This window comes from Mytilus californianus, unplaced genomic scaffold (genome assembly GCF_021869535.1).
Source record: "Mytilus californianus isolate M0D057914Y unplaced genomic scaffold, xbMytCali1.0.p SCAF_18, whole genome shotgun sequence".
Classification (NCBI taxonomy): Eukaryota; Metazoa; Mollusca; class Bivalvia; order Mytilida; family Mytilidae; genus Mytilus; species Mytilus californianus.
In genome coordinates, this window is record NW_026262666.1 from 5,620,320 (window position 1) to 5,632,677 (window position 12,358).

General features: G+C 32.9%; 1 long non-coding RNA gene across 1 annotated transcript; it reads left to right on the plus strand.

Moving 5' to 3' along the window:
* The first annotated feature begins 1,815 nt into the window (after nt 1-1,815).
* On the plus strand, nt 1,816-12,110 carry LOC127726625 (uncharacterized). The gene is made up of 4 exons (XR_007993617.1): nt 1,816-1,864; nt 9,089-9,139; nt 10,812-10,972; nt 11,906-12,110. It is a non-coding gene; the product is annotated as an uncharacterized LOC127726625 (long non-coding RNA).
* The last annotated feature ends 248 nt before the right edge of the window (nt 12,111-12,358 follow it).

The following is a 12,358-nucleotide window of genomic DNA, read 5'->3' on the forward strand; positions in this document are numbered from 1 at the left end:
AGCCGAGTTCAAAATTTATATTTTTATTATTATTTTTATTAGAACGGAGGTTACAGATAGTGTAGTATTTTTTGTGTCCATTTGTATTTAATTTCCACTAGGTATCAGTGCGACGCTTAATTCCACTTTTCTTGGAAGACGTAGTTTTAAGCGTACACCATGTTGGAATCCGTGAAAAACGCGAAATAGGACGTAATAATTTGACGTTTTTTTCATGGCTAGAAACAACGTCATAGAGCTTTTATGTCACTACCAAGTTGCGTTAGTTGATGCGCATCAACAATAGGCTGTTTGGTCTTTAATCAATATTAAAGCCAAAATATGCCAACTTTAATGACCTGACAACAGTATCATAACTAAATCCCTTCTGAATAAGTCTGTTTGAAGGTTTGGTTAGCTTTTGAGGTGAATGACGACATTTTTGTGCTTTGTATAGAATATTACCATAAAAGATTGGATGTGAAATACCTGAACGTATATAAGATGTCTGCATGTTGATTTATATGTACGAATGATGTCCTTGTACCGATGATATAACTTAGTAAATGTTTTGACTAGTTAATGTTTATTGATGATGTTACCTCAAATATATTCAGTCAATTTAAAAAAAAACATTAATTCAAAGGACCCTATAGCTTTATGGCAGTTCTCTCAATTTGGTGAAATCGTCTGAAAGTCAGTGCTTTAACAGTTACAATATATAATCTTAAAAATCGTTTTTAATGTATACATCTTACTTACGAAACAAACATTTACAAAACGAATTGATTGAGATCTTTTAACTGCATCGATAATCACTGAAATGTTCTAAAAATAGCACATAGAAATACCACTTCAAAATTAACTTTTTATCTAAATTTAGGTATTCGGATTTTTTGATAATTATAATAACAAAAAGACAAAGTTTAATAACAAAGTTAAGTGCTCAATGACCTTCACTCAAAGGTGATCGACTTTTAACATCACGGTAATTAGCTCTTGAATGAGAAATTTGATTTACAAGTACATGTCACATGAAAAATGACATAGCCGGTGAAACAATAATCTTTGTCTCACAATTGGGCGTTTAAAGTATGCTTATACAGTCTCCTTTTTTTTTTCTTTTTTTTTTTTTTAATAAATTGCTTGATTGTAAGCAAAAAATCATATGAGAGGTGAACAAATTGAAATTCATGGAATAAACAAATACAAAATTGAGTTTTGCCAAAACAAAACTCGTGTTCATTTATATTATGGAAAATAGTTTCTTTAATCTTCTATTAAGTTTGAAAAAAGTTTTGTCCTGAGATCGAGAGAAAAATCCCCGTATTTGAGACGAAATTGTACATCTTTGCATGATTTTATACTTACTTATTCCTTGAAAAGTCATATGAAATTAATGTTTGATCTCATAACCACTATCTAACAGTGTCATATCTTTTGTTACTTCTATTCATTTTTAAATTAATAGTCAGAGATATAATCCCAAACGTAACCAACACAGGATCGCCAATTCTGAAATTGCTTCAAGGAACATTACTGGTAGGGAATTTTTATTGGTTATTACGTCATTTTAAAGGATGCTGAGATTGCAAAATGAATACTCTTGGACGGAAGTTTAATTTCTCTGTTGATTTATTCGTATGTATTTCGTGAAGAGATCATAATCATCATTGAAGGCGGAGAGATAGTGACGAAACGATATCAAGTTCGTACATTCATATGTCTCAAATACATATAATTGCTACATTTCAAAAGATATAACAAAAATCATATTAGTCGATATGTCTCATGAGTAGTTATCTTATTCATGTCTAAATTTGTTCTGTTTTTTTTTTTAGAGAATTTGGTGTTGATGGTAGTTAATTGGTAGATTCTATTCCAAGTAAGTTAAAAACATGATTAAATTTAAATAGCTTTAGTAGACCATTTGATTTTCAGTGGGAGCGAGATTTTTTGCTGATGGAATATTCATTTTATACCTGTTGATAATATGGCGTATTTATTTTCACATATATTTCTTGCAAAGTCCTGCATTTTGTATCAAAATATTCATTTGATTGGTTTGTAGGTGGCCTGTTGCTAGGCAAAATTGTTGTCGCTCTCCAATGTACTCTCAATTTCCAATGACTGTCCAAATTTCCCAGATCTTCATCCCGGAAGACGTCTTTTACAGGATCTACCCATTTCATTTATTGCGAATTTGTTTTCGTCCTGAACATGTATGAAATATTCGCCATTGGATGTTAAGCAAACAACAATCAATCAATCAAGTCATTTGAAAAATCCTTTTTTTTTTGTTTGTTTATTGTTATGCTGCTTTAGCCTGCGTAATCGTGACATCTTTAGAACTCTCAAGGTCTCCCAAACCAATAAAACGATTTTCTTATGGTACCGACCAATCATCTTCGTGGGAAAAAAACTTTTTTTTTTAAAACGAACATTTTTTTTACATTAACATACAGGAAAAGTTTTAAAACGCCATGTTGAATCCCCTGCCATAACTTTTCAATGGAATCAAACGATTTTTCTCACTTCCCTCCTGAAACAAGTATATGTTTTTCTAAAAAAGAATTGGAATTTTAACAATTATGAATTTTTCTGCGCCTAACTGGTGCAAAAGTTTACAAAAGTTTATATGTAATATACATGTTAATTGCGTGTACATGTAGTTTACTGGTGTGAACAATTCTCATGTGCAGGTAATCAAAACCGCTGTACAGATGAGAACAAATTTGATGTTAAACTAGTTTTCATTACATGAAACTTACTGTTAACATGTTTACAGTACGCAACGTTTGGTGTGAACGCGGTCTTAGGTAGACGAACGCGCGTCTGGCACACCAAATTATAAGCCTAGTATATTTGATGAATTTCATGAAATAATTGCTTATGAAGTAAATCGTATCGAAAAGAGGGACGAACGATACCAGAGGGACAGTCAAACTCATAGATCGAAAACAAACTGACAACGCCATGGCCAAAAATAAAAAGACAAACAGACATGACACAACATAGAAAACTAAAGACTGAGCAACACGAACCCCACCAAAAATTTGGGGTGATCTCAGGTGCTCCGGAAGGGTAAGCAGATCCTGTTCCACATGTGGCACCCGTCGTGTTGCTTATGTTATTACAAATCCGGTAAATAGTCTAACTCGGCAGGTCACATTCGTGAAAAGGGAAGGGTATTGTAGTTACGACATAAGGAACATATCCGATATCATCTGTGAAACGGTTATTCCATAACGGTCAACCAACTCGTGATGGCGTCCTTAAAATTTACGAAGGGATGATTTCAGCTTCACCATTTGGAACTCTTGGTTTAAAAGCTTCCTTGTGAGCAGCAATCCTCTATCATGGAAATCATGGAAATACAAGCCCGAGAATATCGTATCAATTGGGAGATATATACTCCGTATGCAGGCGCTGCTGGAATGTTGCTACATAGAAATGGAAAGTTCACAATGGGGAAGCTGAAATCATCTCTTTTGGCGTAAAGTTTTGTTTTCAACCGACCCTCATTGTCAATTTCTAGATGTAAGTCAAGATATGATGCAGACTTAACTGTATCTGTAGTATCCTTTATCTCTAGTTCGATGGGATAGATTCGTTCAACATAGTCACCAAATTTTGTATTATTTATTGAGAGAACATCATCTATATAGCGGAACGTAAAGTTAAAGGATATTGCTAACTTCTTATCTTTCTTCCTAAGAAGTTCCTGTATGAAGTATGTCTCATAATAATAAAGAAACAAGTCGGCAAGAAGAGGCGCACAATTGGTTCCCATTGGAATTCCGACTGTCTGGTGAAAAACTCGTCCTCCAAACGTAACAAATATGTTGTCAATCAAGAAATCAAGCATATTGATAATGTCAGTTTCAGAGAATTTTTTGTTTGAATCAGAGTGATTCTTTACAAAGTAGGATTTATTCCTACCCAAGACAAGATACTTGTATCTACGTTCACCATTCTTTTTTTAAATGAAGCAAAGTAATACCAACTCTTTCAATTTGTCTTTTAGTTTGGAATGGGAAATGTACACCTCCTATGGGCGGAGATATGCGCCTGATATTTATGTGCCTGAGTCATAGTCTAGGGATATATATCAAAATGTCGTCCACATGTCTCTCTGCGAGTTCTTTAATTTTTCTGTACATGCATAGCAATTCTGAGAATTTCTTTGAAAAAACAGTCAATTAAATTAAAATACACCTGTGACGTAAATCGTTTGTTCAAACTCTCCATTATTTTCAGGAATGGAGAGTTATTTTCTATTGTCTATCTTCATTCATCCGGACGTTTGCCCTTTGGGTATTTCCATGGGCACTTTCTTAAAAAGTGTTCACCCATAGAAATAGTTTAAAGGACGTAACGCGATATTAAATGAAGATGAAAATTTACTAAAACGGCTGATATTAAATGGAGTTTTTTTTTATATATATAATTGGGATGACCTCGTAGTAATACAATGAACACCAAATATCTCATTATTAATAAACAGCTTTTATTTGCGAGTCGTAATTCTATCGTATGATATTTGTATCGTTTTCACTAAAATTCCACCACATTATCCGCAATTTGTTTTCCGATGCAAATCTTGGCTAAATTTCTGTCACGTATAGTATTTAAGCGGGTAAAAACGAATATTTTCCATTGAGTGCCATTTCTCTTCTGTGCATCTACAAAATATCAAATGTGTTAACTCAGTTAAAGTCTTTTGTAATATTGAACACTCTAACATTATACAATAAGGAAAATTAGAGAAAATATATTTCACTTACACATTTGCTTTTACTTTCACCGTTTAAGATATCATTTGCTTGAAATTTAAATTGCTGTATTTTGATTTTGTACAGCAAAAATCGTTTGTTCCATTTTATTATGTACAAAAAAAAAAAATATTACTCAGATAGTTTCTACAATAATATTGCGGTTAAATAGAATAAATAGTCCAAGAAACTGAAATGGTCAAAATGACGTATTCGGTATATTATTTGATTTTTCGTTGTCATAATTTGAATATGGTACTAATGAATAGAATTTGAGGGGTATGGATAACATTTGAATAAGGCTTGTGTTAAATATTGGGCGGGGTTTTTGTTCAATTTTCAACAGAAACGCGTAACAAAATCGAATTCCTTCAAAGTTGTTATATATCCTGTGGCAAATATAACAGTTATATCGGCAGTGCAAATGACGGCGTTAATCTTGAAATGTTTAAATGAAATCAAAAAGTAGTTTTCCACTTACGTTAAAGACATACAAAACGTAATCTACAAAAGTTTTTAATCACGCGGGTTTTTTTTTTTTTTTTTCTAAAATTTTTTGCCTCCTTTCTGATAATAGGGAAGCCGAATGAAAAATATTTTCAGTTTGCTTGTATTGCATTTTAAGACTTTAAAACATGCATAACATTTTTTTCTTCATTGTTATGAGCAAAGGGATCGAAAAAAAATGTTTGGTTATGCATGAAACATGAAACAAGGTTTTCTTGTTTAATTTCATTTGATCTAATAGAATGGTTTGAAATATAGAATCATATTTTGTTTCAGATATGACTTCTAATCGAGCACACCCTTATTAGTTAAATAACCTATACTAGAGTGTTACATACCTGGAAAATTTATTCTAGTTGCACCATGTAACTTTTTCTCACACGATTCTACATCCAAGATTTATCAAACGAAAAACACACATAATCCATTAACATATATGCATAAATATTAGTTTTTTCTCTCCCCCGAAATACCACTTAAAGACACATAAATATCCTTTCAATCCCACCCCAAGAAAGACGTACGTATCCAATGACTGAAAAACATAAATCTGGATAAAGATAGATGATAGGTTTTAACGTCCGGCTATCCTTTTGGATATTGCGGACTGATGTACTTAAGTTACAGATTTGGATCTGTCTGTCTTTTTGCTTTCATCTTACTCCGACTGCGTGGATGTGGCTGGTAAATCTGTATAAACTTTATTCAAGATTTTTTTATAGCAATTATTCTACTGTTCATAAATACTTCGTTAAGTGAGTAGATGGTCAGCTTGATCTTAAATTTTGCCTGTGGATTATAGGGTACACCACGGGGATAATGAAAAGAAAACCATTACAAAATGAAATAAAATTCTTTAAAATGTTATAATCTAAAGATTCGTTCTTAATATTAAAGGTGTATTTTAAGTTAACGAAAGTCCAAATAACTGTCCATTTCTAGGAAATAATAGCAATTCACCGATGTTTCAATCTCATAAATTAATTTTGAATATTTCTCAATATCTTTGTCTAAAAGGTCCAAAATTTCCCCATTTAAAAATTGTGTGTATGATGAATATTCATAGTAATCTATATATATATATATATCAAATTTTAAAAAATGTGGTAGTTTACATGTTCTGATTTTGTCAATAATTATATTTTCGGTGTGCAATATTCGGATGATAAAGATATAATTTACATTATCCTACCATTGTCTATTTTGCTTTTATTGTTATGCTTTTTTAAATCAATTCTTTTTTATATTGATTGCAATACACCTTTATTATCTGCTTTTTATTACCTAAGGAAAAACTAGTTATATACACATCTTTTATTAGTTTTCAGAACTTACAGTTGTTTTAATTGGGTGGTGCATAATGTATTGTTTGACCATTCTACAGCTATTCATTACACAGCAAGTGGGAATACCTCTATGAATGTAACAATAATATTTTTTTACCTCACTTTAGCCCACGGCAGGTGATCAATGATGTACATAAAGTCGGAGCATGTGAATTAATTATTGCCTTATCAATCACCCCATATGACACTTGCAGCTTCTTGGGCTATGATGGCCTTATAGTAGTACACTCGAGATATCCCAACATCTGTGTCACGATCGTAACATGGCTTGGAAAAGTGGGCGGAGCAAAGCTTGTGGTGAGGGTTTGAAACAAAGTCCCATCTCGAAGCCTTCTTGTTCTGTTGGTTATTCAAAAAACGAAAAAAATAAACACATGTCACTACTCTTCTAACAACAGCACACAGAACCATCATTTAGTACTGCATGCGTGTAGTTAGTAAATACATGTAATCGAAAATAAATTTGCACAATTGCCGTCTACCAATATATGACTGATTGGAACATGTGACGTAGCAGCCTCGTTCTGAGTGACTTTCGGGATGGAAATATGCATATTGATCAGGTCAATAGATCGATACATTTAAAAAATATTTTAACAATTATTTGACACTTATGCTATCGGTGTTTTGTTACGGGAAGTTATGCATAAGATAAATCTTTTTGGACAAAAATAAAAAATCATATCAGGTCTCCTTTTAGGAGTAAAGTCCTTTATCAGGTTTATGACGATTTTTCGCTTATTATCTCGAAACGTATGATAGAAAGATAGAACCCTTAAACAGCAAAAATCATCAGCCAAACAAGATCTACAAAATGAAAAACAATAGAAACCACTGAATAATCCCTTAAGGAGATTTTTTAGATGACGATTTTTAACTTATTTTTGTGTTTTTGCCATAATCAGACTTAAAATTTTGTACGACAGACGCGTATTTGGTCTACAAAAGACTCATCAGAGACGATCGAATAAAAAAGGTAAAAAAAAGCCAAATAAAATTAATACGAATCATTAAGAAGAAACTGTAAACAACAGAAATGATTAACAATACAAGATCAACAAAATTAACATTATATGTATGAAACGTTATAGAACTTATAGCTACAATGTAACTGTGCTACCCTCTTTAAAAAAAGACTTATTATTATTATGTTATTGACATTGATTGACATTTTTTTATCATTGTGTCATTGAAATTTGCTTTCACAAAATCTTTAAAAAAAAATTCAATAAAGTAATATATCTCCCACGTGTAGAGCTCTTTATGCCTTTCCTGACTTGGCTATACTTTTTGTCAATTTTTGATTTTATCAGCTTTTTAATTTTTAAATAAGTTTTGGATTTTCAAAAAGTTTGGCCTCAGGCATCACTGAAGAGACATTAATTTCGAAATGCGCATCTGGGCTCTCGGTCATAAAACTTTACTCAGTACTCGGAGTACAAAATTTGTGCTCGAAACACCAAATCCATGATTTTGATTGGTTGATTTCTGAGTCTGAGTACGAAAATCGTGCTTGAAAGTTTTATGACCGCAAGGCCAGGTGCAGTACAATTGGTACCGTAAACGTTATTTTGACTCATTTCTATAATTTTGACAATTATGTATATCAAAAACTATATTAGTTAGTAGAAATTTGTACCTGTAAACACCAAACATTATCAGCCAATAAAGATCTACACAAATGCCAATACGATCAATTCATTGGACGACTCCTGAAGGAGGCGTTGCTCTTCAATGATGATGTTTAACCATTTATGCGTTTTGGGTAAAATCTGTTGTAGATATAGAGAAACTGTTAAACAGTAAAAAGGATATATAAGATCAACAAAAAATATGTTGGTCATGTGCAATATATTAGTCTCTAATGCATGACAGTGGCCATGGTTTAAGACCGACACATACTCTAAAAGGCCTCTGTTTTATTTGCTTTTAATATATGATTTGGATTACTTTGTGAATAAACTAATCAACCTTTTACTTTGATATTGTCTAAAATCAGCTTTCAGACTTTGGACTTGAAAAAACACAAAACTTCTATACAAACTGATGCATCTTAACCTGGAGCACTGGCTCTATTAGAGATCTCTTTTATGTAAACAGGGCTATTGACTTACTGGCTACACGGAACGAACATATAAACAATAAGGAGACAGAGGTTACTGTATCTGAATTTCGCTGTGGACAATTATGTAAAGGCAAAAATGTTATCGTGCTTACCGACAATTTGACAAAATGCATTGCGAATAAAGAGTCGTCCAGAAACAAGTGTGCATGTTAAAATGAGTTTAATAGAGAATTTACTTTTGTTATCTGCGATGTATTATTTGGACATTCAAGAAAAATTTAGGCAGTGTTTTGTTATAGCCGATGCGTCTCGAGGCTTCACGAAGATGTTCAACTTTCAAGACTTAATGATATACTAAAAAGGTATAAGTACATTCCTTCAACTATACTATGAATTATTTACAATTTCTTTTCCAGATGGTGCAAATCTGTTGTTGGACTTGGAAATAACTATAGGACGATTTAAAGGTAAGTGTTTGACTGAATCGAAAATTGATAGCGGATATGTTCCTTATGTCGTAACTATAATCCCGTTCCCTTTTCACGAATGTGACCTACCGAATGAGACTATTTACCGGGTTTGTACTAACATGAGCAACACGACGGGTGCCACATGTGGAGCAGGATATGCTTACCCTTCTGGAGCACCTGAGATCATCCCCCAGTTTTTGGTGGGGTTCGTGTTGCTTAGTCTTTAGTTATCTATGTTGTGTTTTGTGTACTATTGTTTGTCTGTTTGTCTTTTTCTTTTTTAGCCATGGCGTTGTCAGTTTATTTTTGATTTATGAGTTTGAATGTCCCTCTGGTATCTTTCGCCCCTCTTGTTAAAACATATCGCACGCACATGAAGACGTGCATTCAGTTGTGTAAGGATACAAACAACAGGCGAGCTTCACATTGCAAACTTATTGAATAATAACCGATAAGCCTAAAGTTCCTACATAAACATTATATCTATATTGCACAAGATGTATGACCTTCAACACCCTACTGCAAATTCCTGGAATATAAACACATGCTCTGAAACTATACTTAAGTACAAGCTAATCTTGTAAGGCGTCGATTACCCCAATAAATGATTCGATATGTAAAATCACAACAAAAATTGCGATTTGGGCCGCTTGTTTAAGAGTTATTTCGGCTTCATTAGGCTTACAATGTTTTTCCTTAAGGTACATTTAATTCAGATATGAACTTGCGTAGAATATATCTTTAACCGTGTAGTCTTGGCATGTTTTTAAGTCTTAAAATCGTCAAAACTCTTCAGTTTTGCTACACCTTTGTCCCAGAGCTGCAAGATTGGATAGTAAATCTGGACTTCCAGATAGTATTAATAGGGTATTGTGATATTTGTCTATTATATATATATAGTGGTTGTTTTTTTATTCTATATGAAGATAGTTATGTAGACAAACGTTTAATGACCATTCCTTCCTTCAGTTATATTTGACTAGTTTAAGTTACACCCCCATTTAAATACGTTTTGCTTTGGGACTTAAATGTTGAACTTACTGTTTATACGGAACTAACATATATATAAACAATAAGGAGACAGCGGTTATTTTATTGGTACTTCCCTGAGGACAATTATGGAAAAGCAAAACTGTTATCGTGTGCTTACAGCCAATATGACGACAAAATGCATTTCGAATAAAGAGTGGTCCGAAAAATCCTAGTATCTATGGCGAGTTTTTTTTTAAACCCTGTGGAATATGTATGTTATTTGGGGTTCGTTAAAATAAAGGGTGCCAAGTTTAAATAAATGCTGTCACATGTATTTTTGTATTCACACCAAGTGAGGTAAAGTCAAAGTTATTTTTTAATTGTTTTTAGCACTGATGTTTCAATTCCCGCAATAGCGCCTAGTTTCTTGCGAATTACCTACACTTAGTCTCGTTTTGAAATTTAAGCCACGCTTTACATTACGTTGCTGATTTCTGCACGCTATATATTTGCTAGCTTTCACCCGACATCCCGGTAGGATTATAAATGGTGCGTGTTTAAAGTATATTACTGTACTAAAATGCTTCAATGTTAAATTGTATTTATAGTAATGGTTGTTATTTCACTATGCATGGACTTCTGTGTTACTTGCTTGTTTATATGATTAAGGACATGAATGTAAATAAACTCATTATAGATACCAGGATGACAATTGTGTACGTCAGACGCACGTTTCGTCTACAAAAGACTCACTAGTGACGCTGGAATAAAAAAAAGTCATAAAGGGCAAATAAATTACGAAGTTGAAGAGCATAGAAGACCCAAACTTCCGAAAGATTTTTGCCAAATACAGCTAAGGTAGTCTATTTCTTGGGTAGAAAAGCATTAGTATTTCGAAAAAAACATGTAAACAGTTAATTTTATAATTATGACCATATCAATGATAATTCATGTCATCACAGACGTGCTGACTACAGTAGTATTGAGGGTTCGTTTACTCTTTGGATGCTTTAAATAAATGATGCCATTTGTATTGCTATATTTTCTTATCTAGGTGAATGCTATATTTGAATACATGACAATTGTGTCGACTTTGTTTCCTACAAAATTCTATTGAATTAAGGAATTGTATTTATAGGATTTTCGTTCGCAATTAATCATGTCTATATTTTTCTTTTAATCAAATATAAAAACATTTGGATGATCATGAATTTTTATAATCTGTAATTTTTACACCTACCATCTGGAAGGAAAATAGAAAACGGTTAGATTTTAACCTTCTAGGAGGACAAAATACCAGACATCGATTTTGCCGGCAGTTCCATACCGGATGTAGTAGGACTATAAGCATGTAAACACCAAGACAAGACACATTTATTTCACTCAGCCACACATAATGCTTCACAAAACAATTTTTATCAAACGATTTACAATATTCATTAAAATTTGAATAACATAAAAAAAAATAACGTTAAATCAAATGTATCCCAATTTTTCAGAGTGATATGCATAGTTTCTGTCTAAACTTTCTGACTGCAAGGGCAAAAGTATTGTTATCCTGTTTTTCCGGCTGTGAAAAATAGTGGTATAGCATTTTATTTTGAAATTTTTATTGTGCGTTCTCCTGCAGAGTTGGACCATCAAATGAATGATGAAAATATGATCATGGTCTGCACAACAATGATGATACCCAATTTGAATATAGTGAGAAAATAAAGCAGTTAGAAAGGTTACAGTAAAAGCTTCCTTTCTTGTAAACTTGTTTTTACTTGTCTTTTATTATACTTGTAGCTGTTGAACTTAGTTTCCCACCATTTCCTGTTTAATGTCTTTAAGTGATTGTCTAACATTCTGATGAGAAAGTGAAACTCCAAGAACGAAGCCGATGGCAAGCCCAATTCCAAATACAACTATGGCAGTAGTTCCAGAGGCGGAAGCAAGCACTTGTCCGCCCTTTTCAATAGCTGCTATACTAGGAACGGTAGGCATACCTTTGACAGATCTGTATTAAAGCAAATCGAATATTATTACTTAAAACAATAGTAGATTAAATGAATAAAACAACATAAGATAGTAAATGGCAAAGTATCGGTCAACCGCAAAGACACACAAACTCGGCAAGAGGATAGTTTACCAAATGATTGCCCGATATGTTGTGTCTGTGTCGCATCTCTCTAGCGAAATTTTGTTTGCGGTCTAAGATTTTTATATACCAGCTGAATAGTCGTTTCATCTGTCAAGATA